This window comes from Podarcis erhardii, assembly GCF_964252035.2.
Source record: "Podarcis erhardii genome assembly, chromosome: 14".
In the NCBI taxonomy this organism is placed as follows: Eukaryota; Metazoa; Chordata; class Lepidosauria; order Squamata; family Lacertidae; genus Podarcis; species Podarcis erhardii.
Genome location: NC_138503.1, coordinates 37,670,574 through 37,686,688, shown reverse-complemented (window position 1 = coordinate 37,686,688; position 16,115 = coordinate 37,670,574). Strand labels below are relative to the sequence as shown.

The window sequence follows — 16,115 nt, the reverse complement described above, 5'->3', positions numbered from 1 at the left end:
CATTCTAGGGTCAGGCCAGAAGAATACCTTGGTCAATTGCATCAAAAGCTACTAAGAGACCAGAGTAGAAAGAGCAGGGTTGCACTCCCCCTGTCTTCTTTATAAAGTCTTGCATCAGGGTGAACAATGCTTTAGGAAGGAATTGTATCTGGAAGGTTACATGAAGTGTTCTCACACTTTCCTTATTTCAAAAAGTCTGAGCTCCTGGGGAATCAGGTTTGTTATGCAAGCCCTCCCAATCAACTAGCATTGTGCAACCTTAAAATACCAGTATGTGATGGAATCACATTTCCAAAATAGACTGGAAGATCCTGGAGAGTTCAATGGAGCTTACTCACAGGGAAATATGCATAGAATTACAGACATGTTGATCCTAATAAACTAGTTGTTATGCTATGGACACGTGTGTGTGTGTGCGCGCGCGTGTGTGTGTACATATATACACACACACAATGGATCAGCACGCCTGTCTGCATTTTTGGACTCTCCTTTGGTGTAGCTACAGAGCTGCCACAATAAGTTCAAGCACTTCAAAACTGACCACTACACCACTAAGTACGCTGTACAACTGAACTCTAGGTTGCTTCAGTCTCTTCACATGTACACATACCAAAATGACAGTGCTGACTCCTGAATGACAATGAACCAGTTTAAGCCAATACAGTGGTACCTCTGGTTACGAACTTAACTCGTTCCGGAGGTCTGGTCTTAACCTGAAACTGTTCATAACTAGAGGTGTTGTGTCTATCCTAGAACTTCATATTCTATAGGTTCACAGGCTTCAGCAGCCAAAGAAGATGTTGATTCTAGCGGTCTTTCTTGCACACACATTTTGCTTGTTAGCACAGTGGTATGCTGCTGCAACAACAGGCACAAGCATTTCTCTGCCTCCTGTTTGTTAGTCTTTTGCCAACTGCAAACAGAAAAGGGGATACCACTAACTAGTTTCCCTATTAAAATGCATCAGTAGGTGGCTGTAAAATGGACTCTTCTTCAAAGTGACAGACATTAGCCAAGTAACAGCCCTCAGCTATTTCAGATGTGCTAGGCTCTAAAGTTTTAAATAGACAAGGCAATCCCTTAATGCTTGTTAAAAGGACTGAGAGGCAGAGCCATACTTGAGTCACAGGCTTTCTCTCCTGGCACAGTATTAAGCACACACAACAGCTGCCCTTTCATGATGCTACTACCTTCAAAATTATAAATATTCCACAGAAAACTTTGGTTATGGAAGTGTGCAACAGATAGCCAAAATGTAAACACAATTCCTAAAATCAAGACCAGAGGAGCACATAGCCTCAATGCATAATTACTAATATTATGTGCAGTTACATGGGGATAGCGGGGGAGGGGGGCAGGGGGACCAGGGGGGGCAGCTGCCCCCCCATCAAGTAAAACAATAGAAATACTGAACTAACTGATCAATCACATCAGGTCTGCCTCCCAACAAAAGTACTGCACCCCCCAACAAAAATCCTGGCTATGCCCATATGCGATTAAAAGCCAGAAACCCAAAACTACTTACCTATTTACCTATGATCACAAATCCCATGGATTTTTCACACAAACTAATCCAGTAAAAATAACAGATATGGTCCAGGGTGGCCAGAGCACACCAGGCTGAGGAAGGCTGGTGTAACGGTCAATCCAGACAACAATATTCTATTGCCTGTACTTAAACCTCTACTACAAATTTTAAATATTTTGAAAAATGAGGCAGCCTAAACTCATTGAACAGGTAACCTAAAGTAATGTTACATGTCATTCCTGTCCACTATTACAATCAAGTTGCTATTTACCTAGTCGTTGAGACAGTGCTAAACAGGTAAAAATTGGACTATTTTGTTATACTGTGTACAATCAATGTATTGTATTGTACTGTACCTGTGAAAGTGTGCTTTAAAATATAAATTATTAGCAATTTTGTTGTTGCCATGATTAAACAATTGCCCCTTCACCCACTAAGAAGACTCAATAAAACTTACTAAGTGGTAAATAAGATTATATTTATTAAAATATAACAAATTAAAGGGTCTGCAAAGTAGCCAAGTAACTGAGTGCAGGCAAGGGAAAATCAATGATTATGTAAGAGGGAAGCAACCCCCTCCCGCGGCATGTAAGCTAGCACATTTTAACCACAGTCAAAGATTGGTAAAAATGTCCCCCTCTTTGCTGAGTGGGCCTCGGATAACTGAAGTTCATCCAAATGTCAAATAATGCCAAATCAACAAAAGAAATGTTCCACCCTGTCAAATAGGTGAAAACAGGGAGTCCCAAATATCAGTGGAAGACTTTGGGCTCTCAAATTTTCCCCAATATACATTAACAGGAGGAAAAAGAAATCTAAGGCTAGGCACCTTACACAATGGAGCTGTCCTAGCATGATCTCAGTTATTTATTGGTTGAACAAGCAAGCAGCTTCTTGGTGCCCAGTTACATCTTTCTTTCTGTATGGACATGGCAGTGCTTCCCACTTCCTTAAAATGTTCTCTCTGAAGTGCTGCTGAAAGAAACACCCAGATTATTATTATTTTTATATTTAAAAAAACCTCAGTGTTACATCCTAGCACTGCATATAATTACTATGTTGGGGCTGGGGAGAGAATGAGAGAGAGAAATTTAAGATGCTAAACACAATACACAAAATGCCCGGTCCCTCCCTCTGTGGGTCGCACCATTTTGAACCCCTTGGGTTGCTCTAACGTCAAGTCCGCTTATAACCTCACAATGCCCGCCTGTCCTGTCCAAATCCCTTGTGCGGCTTGCCTGCCCCCTTTCCCCGCCACCCTGTACATGCTAGGCTGTATATATCGGAGAGTAGTTTTTATTCAGTTGTGAATACAATAATACTATTTTTGTTAACTGTATGTCTGTATTTATGTGTGTTGACTGTGCTCTTCCCCTCCTCCCAGTTAACCTCATTTTTCACAAACCGGCCAATGAGGACGGGATGTGGCGGGGGCTGGGCAAGGGAGCGCAGGGGGCCCCCCACGTGGCAGCGGGATCCTCCCCCCACCTCGCCCTCTCTGGCCCCTTTGAATTAAAGCGTGAATGTTGAACCTGGAGCTCGCCCGCCCATCCCTCTTGTGTTCAGGCACCCCCTATTAAGAGAAAGAGTTTGATTTGAAGATGAAAGTTCAGTTCCACCAATAAAACTGTGGTGTTTGAACACAATGCATCGCTGTGTATTGCTGGGAAAAGAGGCTAGCTTTGCATGTGTTTTTGGCATTATTGTTTAATGGAGTGGATGTTTGAGTGTTCTACCCTCCAAAGAAAACTTTTGCAATAAGGTCACAAAATGGTGCTGAAAGGAAAGTGGTGATGCAATGCAGACAACCTAACCTAACTTGTACAACACACGTTTGATAATGCAGCCAATGGGCAAAAAGGGGAGAACTGCAGAATACAGCCATTTATTTATCTTATTTATTGCATTTATATACCATATTTTTCTCCAAGGAGCTCAGTGTGGCTTATGTGGTTCTTCCCTTCCTAATGTAATCCCCATAACAATCCTGTGAGGCAGGTTAGACTGAGAGGCAGTGACCGACTGGCCTAATGTCACCCAGTGAGCTTCATGGTCGAATGGGGATTTGAACTGTGGTTTTCCAGGTCCTAGTCTGACATTCTAACCACTACACCATACTGGCTCTCTCTTAGTTACCGGAAATGTCAGGCTTCTCTCATGTCACTACAGCCAGTCAAAATATTGAGGGCCAAGAAAGTCACAAAAAGAGAGCAGGATACTAGTTTTATATCACCCACGTGGCAACTTTAAAGATAAAACATGTAGGGGCCAATTGTAAAAGTGGACAAAATCTATTTTTGATAGTTTACATTTAAGTAATGGCAACTTAACTAATTTCAGATAAATCAAATCCATTCATTAATCCATACCCTTAAACACAAACACAAAAATCTTCTGGTTGTAACATCATTCTTTAGGACACACAAGAATTCCTTCACCTCCCACCACCTCCTTGTTCTTATCTCCATTTTTCACTTACACTAAAGTTACCAATTCACATTAAACTTTTTTAGCATAGATAACATAATACTTGTGATTCTTCAAAACTACTTTCAACTTCCAGCATATAACAGTACATAGTACTCAACAAAGTACAACCACGGTGGCTCCCCAACTGAATGCTAATAAGAGGCATTTCTAAATATCCTGAGCTGATATGAGGAAAGGAGCATGCAAGCTTCTTCCCTCCCTGTGTGGTAGATTTCGCAATGACTGCTACCCACCCGCTCTCCTGTCACGCTGAGGGCAAGAGGACAGGCTTATCCACCTGCTTTACCATATATTAACAGCTGTCTCTCTCCCACTGCCTAGGCCCTAACCCTGAAACCAATTCAAACATTTGAGTGATGCAGAGGGCTAGCTGACTGACCTCCGGAAAGCTGCCTACACGTTTCCCTCAGCAGTACCTTCCTACTCAGCCAGAGTGGAGCCTGCTTAAGCAGACCCTTCCAAGGCTGTTACTCAAATAAATTAATTCCTGCTCTCTCTCTCTCTCTCTCTCTCTCTCTCCCTCTCCCTCTCTCATTCTCCACTGTAGTAGACCCAGATTTAAACACTGACGTGTAAGTTTAAAGTAACCAGTCTGTGAGCTAAAAAGACTAATAGATGCAACTAGATTAAGATGCAAGTGGTCAGGGGCAAAATTGCTTGAGATAATAAAATGAGCAGAAGAAAAAAATATCTGTTACATCCCACCCGCTCCTTTTGTGCATAGGCTGACATCCGGAAAAGCATCTGTCATTGGAGACTAACAGAGTACCTAGAGTGCAAGATGGTCGGCTTTCACATTAAAGCGTCACAGATGTGGTGATGGAAAGGGAAGGGCTCCTTAGTAAATAGAGAGTGGAGAACAGGGGATTTCTGCAGCTCTCTCTTTATTTATTCCCCCACTCACATAAGGTTGCAATTGTGTAAGTAAAGCAAACACAAGTTGTGGACTTACTGTAGTTTTAAGAGGTGTTTGTGTGGTTGCCACCTGGTGGCCGAAAGGCAAAAGTTAAAACTGAACAGGTCTGTATTCCTGTTGTGTGTGGATCCAAGATGGATGTCAGACTAAAAACTATGTAAAATAAACCAAGAAATAAAACCAGTTATTTTACTGCTGTAGCCTACATACATTGTAGTAGTAACACACACACACACCCCGCTATACTTGCTAGATGTAGTGGGAGCGGGTGGCGCTGTGGTCTAAACCACTGAGCCTATTGGGCTTGGGTGACCCAGAAAGTTGTTTGTAGACAAACGCATGCTCCCTCAGCCTGAAGTGAGATGAGCATCACACCCCATAGTCAAGTTTGACTGGACTTAACAGTCCAGGGGTCCTTTACCTTTACCTACTTGCTGGATGTCTTCACTATGTACAACAGCAGGACTTTTCAGGCCACTTCACATTGAATTAAAATGTTAGAAATTATTCTCTGCACTGGAGACCCCCTGTATCTGTCATCAAGCCACCTCAAATATTTAACAGAAAGTTAGGGAAGAAATGTTTTAAAGAAAAATCTATAAAAATATATAATCTATATTTACATGTGACAACACAAATACCTGCACAACCACTCAGGAGACACTCCCCTCCTTTCCAGAGCCATACTAGTCTTTTGCAGCAAAAATAACAGTCTTGGTGACCACATTTGGATACTCATATGAATTTACTGGAGGGTTTGTGAAAGCCAGGTGCATTTTTTTAATTGTCCACCTCAGTGTTACCCAACATCCATTTTTACATGTTTCCCAAGAAATTTAAATAAATTTTTATATATAAATTAATTTCCTAAAAGATGAGAGCCCTAGATCCACTGGAAATAGATCCATAACTAGGCTCTTCCTTATTATCAAACACATAATTTCAATGAACAAAGGAAACATTCTGACCTTGACTGGTCAATGAAGATCTCACAGGCATCTGCAGAGCTACTCCAAGTGCGCCAAATTATTCCCCACGGTCCAATTCCATCCCACCAAATCCAGGTTTCAGACATGGCATATTACAGCTCTATACAGAACAGATTAAATACTTCCTACCCTAAATAATTATCATTACCACCCTCTTTGCTCTATGCAGTTAGGTTTTCTGAAATCACCTTTGCAGAACCCAAGAGAGACCAGTCTGTGTAAAACTATGCTCAGACCTGGTTGATAAAATGAATAATGTGGTGTTCCAGCTTAACAAGAGTGCCTCGAACTATTCGTTCCACATTTGTGCTGCTCTGTTTAAAAAAAAAATATGTGAGCAAGCATAAATATCTTTGCAAGGCCAAGAACTGCACAAGTCTGGCAGGAACTGATTTACTATCACATCAGCTTTTCATCTCCTTCCAAACAAGCTTGGCAAAGTTATATCATTGTGACTTCCAAGGGCAAATGCACAGTTGGGCTGCTTCCTAGGTCCTGAGCCTGCATCGTTAAAGCTATTTTTCTTCTGTCTTAAATTCTGCAACCCAATATTTTCTTACAAACAATATCATTTTTGCAAAACAATGCTTTATTTTTGTATTTTGAACCAAAAGGTTTTTCAGAAGTAAAGTCATAACCAATGGTTTAGAGAGAGAGAGAGAGAGAGAGAGAGAGAGAGAGAGAGAGAGAACAGAGATGAGGATGGGGGGAGGAGAGAGGAGAGATTGACTTTTCAAACCTGGTTTATGCATACTGATACAGCAATTGAGGAGAGGGCAAAATTTGCATTAGAGGCATGTGGGTGCTGGTAGCAAAGGAATGTATTAAAAAGTCAAGTAAATGAGGAAGGAAATGTGAGATGGGTGACTACATTTTACCAGTCAAGAATGGGTGCTTTTTTCTGCTGCTTGCTTGGAGCTGGGTGCTACGGTTCATGTGACCATCTGGGAAGTTCTCTGTTTAATACCGGTGTAAGATGCTGAATGAACGGCTATATTATTCACCCAAAAGAGTTGGGTGCCTGCCAGCCGGCTCAGGCCTCTATCATTTTTTTTATTCCCTTCTAAAAGAAAGACAAAAAAGCCCATGAATGAATGTGAGTAATGGCGGTGGCGGCGGAGAAATAGGGAGGGATCTCAACAGATTGAAAAGAACCCGTCTTCGGGGGGGGGGGGCGGGACAAGAACAAAACACAAAAACCTTTAACCATTTGAAAACTAACACAATTATGAGGGTGACTGGCCTGCTTAATGTATTTGTGATTAGAGAGCAGTGAGACGCAAGTGAGGCTGAGAACCTGCTGATTTATTATTCTAGCAAATGTAGAAAAACACTGCATTACAGATCATTATTCCCTTGAGCCACAAAGAGAAGAGATATGAACGCCAAAAGAATTTCAAGACTTATTAAGAATCAGCTGCCACTATCATAGTATAATAAAAGAGTTTGTGGATCTGCTAGACTTAAGTCCCCCCTTCTACCTGTCTGTTGGTAACCCTGGTACAGTGGTGCCTCGCAAGACGAAAAGAATCCGTTCCGCGAGTCTCTTCGTCTTGCAGTTTTTTCGTCTTGCGAAACAACCCTATTAGCGGCTTAGCGGATTAGCGCTATTAGCGGCTATTAGCGGCTTAGCGGCAAAGTGGCTAAGCGGCTATTAGCGGCAAAGCGGCTTAGAAAAAGGGGGGGGAGCGAAAAAAATCGCAAGACTCGCAAGACATTTTCGTCGTGCGAAGCAAGCCCATTGGGAAATTCGTCTTGAGAAGCGCCTCGAAAAACGGAAAACCCTTTCGTCTAGCGGGTTTTTTGTCTTGCGAGGCATTCGTCTTGCGGGGCACCACTGTATTAATGAAGACAGACATGGAATCCCGGCATTCAAAACTCCTGAAACCGATTAAGTGGGCTCAAACTTAATTATGTGTTATGTTGCCAATTATGTTCAAAGATTAATCAACTACGCTGGAAAAAGAGGGAAATACAGCACTGGCTCTTTCCTGCCAATTGATTTCTTTCTAACCACATAACTCTGCAGTTACTGGTTATGGTTTCTTATTTTTCAGCTAATACAACTTTTTCTTCTTATGCATTATGTTATGGTTTGGGAGTAGAGAGGTTGAGGTTGAGGTTGAGGTCATGTAGAGCTCCTCCATAACAGTCATTGCCACGCCCCTTCTAAAATTATACAATAATCCTATAATTATACAATAATATTATTTCGGATATATTGCAATGGTCAATGAAGACCCTGAATTGTTACACCACTGGTAAAAATGCATCCTTGGGGCATACCTTCTCCAGTCACAGATCTCACCTTAGAAGAAGAGAGCACAACACCAAAAACCTTCTATTGGAAATTTATAAAATTTATAAAATAATAGTAGAAGCTACCTAAGGAAGCACTGGACTCTAAAAACAGACACATGGAATGGCTTCTGGAATAAATATCCCTTTAAATCTGTCTTGTCATGGATAAAATGCCACCAAGCTCACAGTATGATGGTAGCTCACACCTGTTAAACAATATAGAACCAACTATGCAATATCACCATGGTGCTAAAGAATGCAACAATAAAGGAACGTATTTCCGTATGTGGTGGTCTTGCTCAAAAGGGTATCATTCTGAACGTAGGTTTTGGGGGTTTTTTAAGGCCAAATCCACAATTGGCTTTATTGAACACCTATAATGATTCAGTGGGGAAAGTGATGTTCAAAGACTTAGTTCCTATGATGGTGACAGCAGCAAAATTGACAACTGAAAAAAATAGGAAACCCTTGCCTTTGAACTTACTATAATTACAGCATGTGTATCAAAGGAGACAGAAGAATATTCCAAGAGAACATTTCTCTATCTGTGGAAGGCATGGTTGAGGATAGCACACATGCAAGTTATATGAACTTACAAGAGAAATATATTTGAAGAAAATACATTTGAATACAACTATAGAGTGTAGCTACCACAGCAATTTGGATAAAACCAAATATTTGCTATTATGTTTAGCTAGATTTCCTATGAAAGTGACCCAATTTAGGATAGCATATTAGGATAATTCCTCAGATCAGTGACTCTCATCTCTACTAATGTACACCTTTGCACTATGTTGTACTGTTTGGTCGTTGCATGTTTTTCCTTTGGTTTGTATTTGGTTGCCCGATAAACTTGCCTGATTGATTTATATCTGGATTTCTTAAGAAAATCATTCAATTTCATCCTAGGATGTTTAAAGCTATTGAAAGTGACAACCACAGAAGTCCCTAGTTTTGCTTTTGGGGAAAAACTGTGTTTGTATCATCTTTGTTTAAATAATAAAATCTTAACCACTAGGTCACATTGAAATAGGAGAACAGTTACTTACTAAAATAGCAGTTGCTTTAAGCTATATGCTTTTAAATGTTCATATATTGAAAGTTAATCCAGATCATTAGAATGGTTTTCCTGTGTAAATAACCATTTGAAATTGCTATCTGCATTACTAAAAAGAAGCCATGAGACTGCTGGATGACAAGAGTAAGCTGTTTAGTTTTAACGAGCAACATTCAGCTTCACACAAAAAGTAGAGATCCCAATACCAATCTTTGAGGGACTTCCACAGGCATTTTTAATGTGACGCTGCTGGCTCTGGAGAAACTATGTAGTTTCATTAGATAATCCTGTTAATTGACCTGATGTTCAGGGTGAGCGGTGAGCTAGTTAAGTTGTGTGATGACACCAAATTATTCAAGGGGGGTTAAATAAAAGGGGATTGCAAGGAATTCCAAAAGGATCTTTCCAGAGCTGGGTGAATGGGCAGTAAAGTAGCAAAGCAATGAAAGTAGTGTAAAGTGATGCACACTGGGGCAAATAATCCTAACCTCAAATATATGATAATAGGGTGTGGCTGAACAGGAAGGAGACCTTGGGGTCATAGTGAATAGCTCATTGAAGATGTCAGTCCAGTGTGTAGCAGCTGTGAAAAAAGCAAATTCATGCTAGAGATCATTAGGAAATGAATTGAAAACAAAACTGCCAATATCATAATGCCACTATACAAGTGGTTCAACTGAGGAAAAAATTCTGTATGGAGTTTTGGTCAACTCACCTCAAAAAGGATATTATAGAGATGGAAAGGGGTCAGAAAAGATTAACCAAAATAATCAAGGTGCTGGAGCAACTACCTTATGAGGAAACATCTTTAGAACTTTTTAGCACAGGGAAAAAAACGAGAGAGTATCTAGAACATAACAGAGGTGCATCCATTTTTGCATGGCGTGGAGAAAATGAATAGAAAATAGTTGTTCGGGACAAACAAAAGGAAGGACTTCTTTATGCAGTGAATAGTTAAAACTATGGAATTGACTCCCAAAAGTTTTAGTAATGTCTTTATGTCTTTAAAATGGGGTTAGACAAATACATGGAGAATAAGGCAATTGGTACTAGCCATGACAGGTAGGCCCTATCTTAAATGTTAGAGGCAGATAGGAACCACAAAAGGTGGCGGACCCTTCTTCCTTGGAGGTTTTTAAGCAGAGGTTGGGTGGCCATCTGTCATGTATGATCTAGCTGTGATTCCTGCATTGCAGGGGGTTGGAATAGATTCTATGATTCTGGGATTCTATGAAACGTTGAATAGAATTACCATGTGTGACTTAACCAGTACACAAGTCAATAGTAAAAGGACCCAGGAGGATGTGGGTTGGGATAAAAGCCTATGTGGTTTCACATGATATTATGTAGGTGGTGTTACATGTGGCAACTGAAGAACTCAAAGGTCCCAGAAGTTATTTAATTAGAGCAGAGCCAAAAATAGTGGTAAGTATTAGACAATGACATCTTCTGTTCCAAAAGGATATTCTTAATTTTTAAAGGTTTATTCTACTGATATAGACCTATGAAAACAACTAGTGCAAGGCAAAGTAAGCCAACAGACTTGTTCTAGAGTTGTCTCAATGTTTATTCAAATCCTTTGCATAGAAGAGACAGTTAAAAAATAAAAAATGTGTTCAGGCACCGAACTGTTTCTGGTTTGTCATGTATGTGGAGTCAGATATTGTAGATCATCACTCATCATCACTATTTCTTTAAACATTTGTTTAAACTATAGCTAACATACTGATTTATATTTTACCATAATCTCAATTTAGGAGAAAGGTGGAATATAAATAACATTAAATAAGAGGAGGTGGGAGAGGAGGAAGAAGAGAAAGAAAAACTAACTCTCTCTCTCTCTCTCTCTCTCATATATCATCTATCTATCAGAGGCACCATACAACTCATTACCTACTGTATATTGCCGACTATAATTTGCTGCATTTATAAATCTCCAAATAATGTAGAAAAATGTTATCTGAACCAGACTCTTCTATCTTTGCCTGTGAAAATCCATGTTCTTAATGATAAAAGAACATTTTGCTTATGAAACTCAGCTCCCAACTTAGCTATTGTTTACAGTGAGCTATGTTTCATTTTTATAACTTATTTAAATTACATAAAAATGTGCAAAGGCATTTTCTGCTGTTTAAACTGCAATCTAAGGCAGGCAGTATATAGCTCTAGGTCTGTTTTCAAAATCTGTAATTTTAACAAGGTTATGTACATTCATAATGCATTCCACAAATATACATATTCTTTAAACATAAAATTTGGTCGCTGTTATGGAGGCATCATTCCTTTCATTTAAAGATGCTTGTGGAACTCAAACTTCTCGGCCTGGAAATAAAACTTTGTAACCTTGTATTCAGCTCACCTTTAGGATGAGAATTACCACTTCTGATATCTTCCCCAGTTCAGATTCTGAGTGGAATATGAGCATAAAAATAAACTAAGTACCACTTTCCAAGCATCTAGCACCAGGTCCCTCACAGCTCTTGGGGCATTCTAGCCTCAAAGATTTATGACATGGTGGAGTATTAAAGGGGGGGGGGCAGCACTCAATACAGAGTTGAGGAAAGCCCAATGGCTCATGCCAAAAAAAAATATGAGTAAAGGCAGGGGTCAGCAAAGTTTTTCAGGAGGGGGCCGGTCCACTGTCCCTCGGACCTTGTGGGGGGCTGGATCCACCCTCTCCCGAAAGGACTCGCCGCTGCCGCCGCCACTCATGCCGCATCCGCTGTCTTGTCTTCGGCAGCATCGTTGTCGTCCTCTGCCTTGGTCAGGGGTCCGCGGGGCACAGAGCCCATGCCGCTGGCCTGGGCAGCGGAGGAAGCCTCCCCGCCACCACCGCTTCCTCCCGCTCGGCTCTTGGCCATACGCGGCTGCCTCAGCGGGAAGGAAGGAGCGCTGCCCAGAGGAGCTTCCTGCAGTCAATCCAAAGCAGCACTAGCAGCGCCGCCTGCCCAGAGGCATCCATGGCTTCGGATTGGCTGCAGGAGCTTCATGGAGTGTCATGGAAGTCAGCCGCTGTGCCGGTTTAGAAAGGGGACTTACTGAGTGGGCGGCAGGGTCAGCAGGGTCCACAGGCCGGATTTATGAGCCCGGTGGGCCACATCCAGGCCCTGGGTCATAGTTCGCCGACCCCTGAGTAAAGAGAAGAAGAACTGAACCTTTTTCTAATGCTCCTTTAACACTGCAGTACCTGTTGTATTATGGAACTGTGGCTTTCTGACCAATATAGCAGCATGTTGAACTAAATTTCATCCACACCAATGAGCATGGTGCAACACAACAACAATGCGATTTTATGTACACTGTACTATTTTTATCCGTTGTTAGCCACTCTGGCCCCAGTTTTAGCCGGGGAGGGCGGGATACAAATAAATTCTTATTATTATTATTATTATCATCATCATCATTGGACAACATCATTACTCCCCCATCCTTTCCATACAAGCACACTTCTGTTCGCCCATAATTCACCCATGAAAGTAGCAGTATGCCAGTATAATGCCCCCAATTTTCTCATTTTACACCTGTAATTTTCCAGATTAAGGGGAACGCAAACAGATTTAGTGTAATCAAGTAATGGAGAATTGAGCGCCACTTTCCAAGCAGAGAATTGAGCGCCAAGCATGCACTATATTCCATTAGTTTTCCATAAGTGGCATTTACATCATGAGAAAGTTCAAATACAATGTAGAAATGAACAGGGAAAACACCAGGGAAATTGAATACCCTGCAGTATGAATACAGCTGTAGTGGTAAAAAGGAAACCTGGTCCTGCTCTCTCGCTCCACACACACAGTGCTTTTTTTTCTGGTGGGACGCAGGGGTACGCATACCCCTAAACATTTTGTGAATCTTTGTACTTTACTTTAGTTCATTTACTGTATTTATTTTCATATATATATATATATATATATATATATATCACATCACTTGTCTCAACCTGTAGCAGCATTTTATTTAAAACTATTCTGTTGGGTAAAAATCCCATAGGAGTAGAGAAATGTCAAGATCACTTTAGCAAATAGTACAGCATTGGATTCTCAATCCCTCCAGTGCAAAAAGAAAAACCAACTCATACAAAATCAATAGCAGTTCCTGGCAATACAATCTATTTGACCAGGACTGAATATCAAAATCCCATATGTGGCTCAGCATCACTAGAACTTGACAGAAATGTATGCCTTATATTGCATATCTGGAACATTTTGGGCTGAGTCAAAGCATCCTTTTGCAGCAAGAATTCACCTAATCTAAGGCAAGCCCTCACAAACCCCAGGTAGCTAATAATTATAAATGAATACCAGGATAATTCTTAATCCATATTTTTTAAGGGCATATGAATCACAACTCTGATCAGTTTGTGACTAGAGCTGGAGAGCTTCACTGATATAACGATATGAACAATCCAGCAGGTACAAGACTCGCATGTGTGAACACAAAAGCAGCATAAGCAACCATGGGATAGAAGACTCGGTTGTTCAGCATTTTGTACAACATGGACACAATCAGAAAGATCTCAGACTACAGATACTTAAGAATCCCAACAGCAGAATAATAATGTCTCTTTGGTTGGAAGCAGGTGGGAAAGCTGGTAGATTACTTGTAGTTCTGCTTCTTGTATCTGGGCCATAGGATTCAAATGTTTCTCATGCTTTTCCATCACAATTAATTAAGCAAACTGATACAAACAGCCTTCAATCTACCAAGCACTATATAGTATATATACTATATCCTCCAATAATCTGAATGTTTTAATGAAATCAATTGATACGGCTACATCTATAACACAATAACAACCTGTTAAACCTGTTCATAATACACCTTAAGGTCCTTTTTACCACAAAGTGGGACACAAAATATTATAAAGACACAAATACAGAAACACAGAATTTTTCAAACTTGGATTTTTAAAGAGTGTTTCTTCTTTTATTGTATTCTAAACCCTAAAAATTACTTTAAAGTATAGAATTTGTAAACACTCGAAACATTTCAAAGCAACAGGAAGAGAGAGGGGGGAACATTGGCTCTGAGCCTCATGAACTGGCCTGAGTAGGTTCTGAATCTGACACCAGCTCCCTAACTCTCCCCCCCTCTCTGGTGTCATGCCGCATGCTGAGAATGCTTTTGCTTAACTGAGAACATATCATCTTCAGAGGAACACGGCCTGGATAACTAGTCTCTCGGCAGCCTGGGAGACGGAAGTCTGCAATTCCTGCCAAACTTTCCTGCAGCCAATCCAAGGACGCACTAATGCCTCTGAAGAAACAGCCCCACATAAGGTTTCAAAATCTAAACATTCTCCTTGTTAAGGGGAAAGTTCATCAGATTCCCATTCTGTCTCATCCTGGCAGGGCCACCGGTATGCACAAACCACTCATGTTTATAACACTGACAAGACATGGCTCCAGGCTGGTGTCTGCAGAACCTATATGACATCTGTACCATACTAGAAATTTGCTTCCCAAATGTCACTTACCTCAGAATGAACAAGAAATGAATGGGATGAACCCTCTTCTTTTTAACTCTTATCAGTTGCATTTTTTTAAAAAAACCTCTTGGATGCATTTGGGATAGAAACATAGTTAGATATAGATAGATGTCCCAAATGCATCCAATAGTGGATGGGGGTGGATCTACACACGGGGTGGGGTGGGGGGGAATGTCCCTTTAAATAAGTCAGAAATTACATCGTTATAACAACAACAAAAAAAAAAACCTATGGAAAAATGCTATGGAAAGGTTCTGTGCTCTCTGGTCTGATCTGGTATTGCATGTTTATAACACATTCAAATCACTGTATTTTGACTATTGTAGCTGAGGTAATCCCAGGTGACAGTTTCCTGTATAAGGAATGTTTACAAACAGAAAGAAGGTAGAGACTGAAAAACACAATGCATTAAATTATTCAGTATTTTTCAGAGTCAGTACATTTCTCAATATAAAACTCTTCCTCAATTATGCCACTGATAGAAATGTCCTCCAGACCAGCAGTCTGGGAGTCCTCAACAGTGCCTCCGGGACCAGCTCTGTCAGCTCAGGCAGGGAGACTGCTGTCCCAACTGCCCCAAGCCAGGAACACACACACTAGATCCTCCACTCCAACAGGACAGAGAGCCCTGATGCTGTGCCAAGTATCTAGGTGGGCACAGCAGGGAGAGACCAATTCCACCCTGCTCACCCACCCAAGTCCCAGTGAAACAGACCAGATCTGTCACCTCATCCACAATCAGATCATGGATTGGGTGGGGGTGGGGATCTTACTCCAAGCCAACCTGGCATTCGGCAACAGCAGCCATAAACAAGAGGGATGGATGATACAACAAGCACAATTCCCCCAGGTTGGAGGAGGGGCTGGCACAATGGATCCTTTCTCAGCACAAGAAACTGGAGTTGGTGATAAAGATATTTCTCTGTCTTATTTTTTCCTGTTTGCTCTGAGCTCCTTCAATGAGTCAAGTTTAAAATATATATACTTTTTTTAAAAAAATGCTTTGTACCAATTCCTAAGCAAGCTGCTGCTATTCCCAATGAAGGCCACAATGACAATGCTAGTCTCCATTGGGGATGGGGAACCATTCAAAGGCTAAATAAATTCAATCTGCTAATTAAGGAGGGGGTTGTGGCAGAAGGTTATAAGGAGGTGGACTTTGCTATTCACTTCCCTCCAATTAACATTCCATTGGCACTGCACCACTTTCTAACAACGAGAATCTTTTTCCAAGGGGCTGTACACAGAAGGGGCACTAAATGAGATGAGCCTTTTTTTAAAAAAAGCATCAAATCTATGCAGTCGCAAAACTAGAGACGTAGTATTATGGAAACTGCTAAACAAAACTA

General features: G+C 40.9%; 1 protein-coding gene across 9 annotated transcripts in view; it reads right to left on the bottom strand.

Annotated features, from left to right (window-relative positions):
* The window catches only part of LOC309329068 (ankyrin repeat and fibronectin type-III domain-containing protein 1-like), a 367,804-nt gene that overhangs the window by 246,382 nt on the left and 105,307 nt on the right, over nucleotides 1–16,115 (bottom strand). The gene's annotated exons all lie outside the window — the stretch shown is intronic.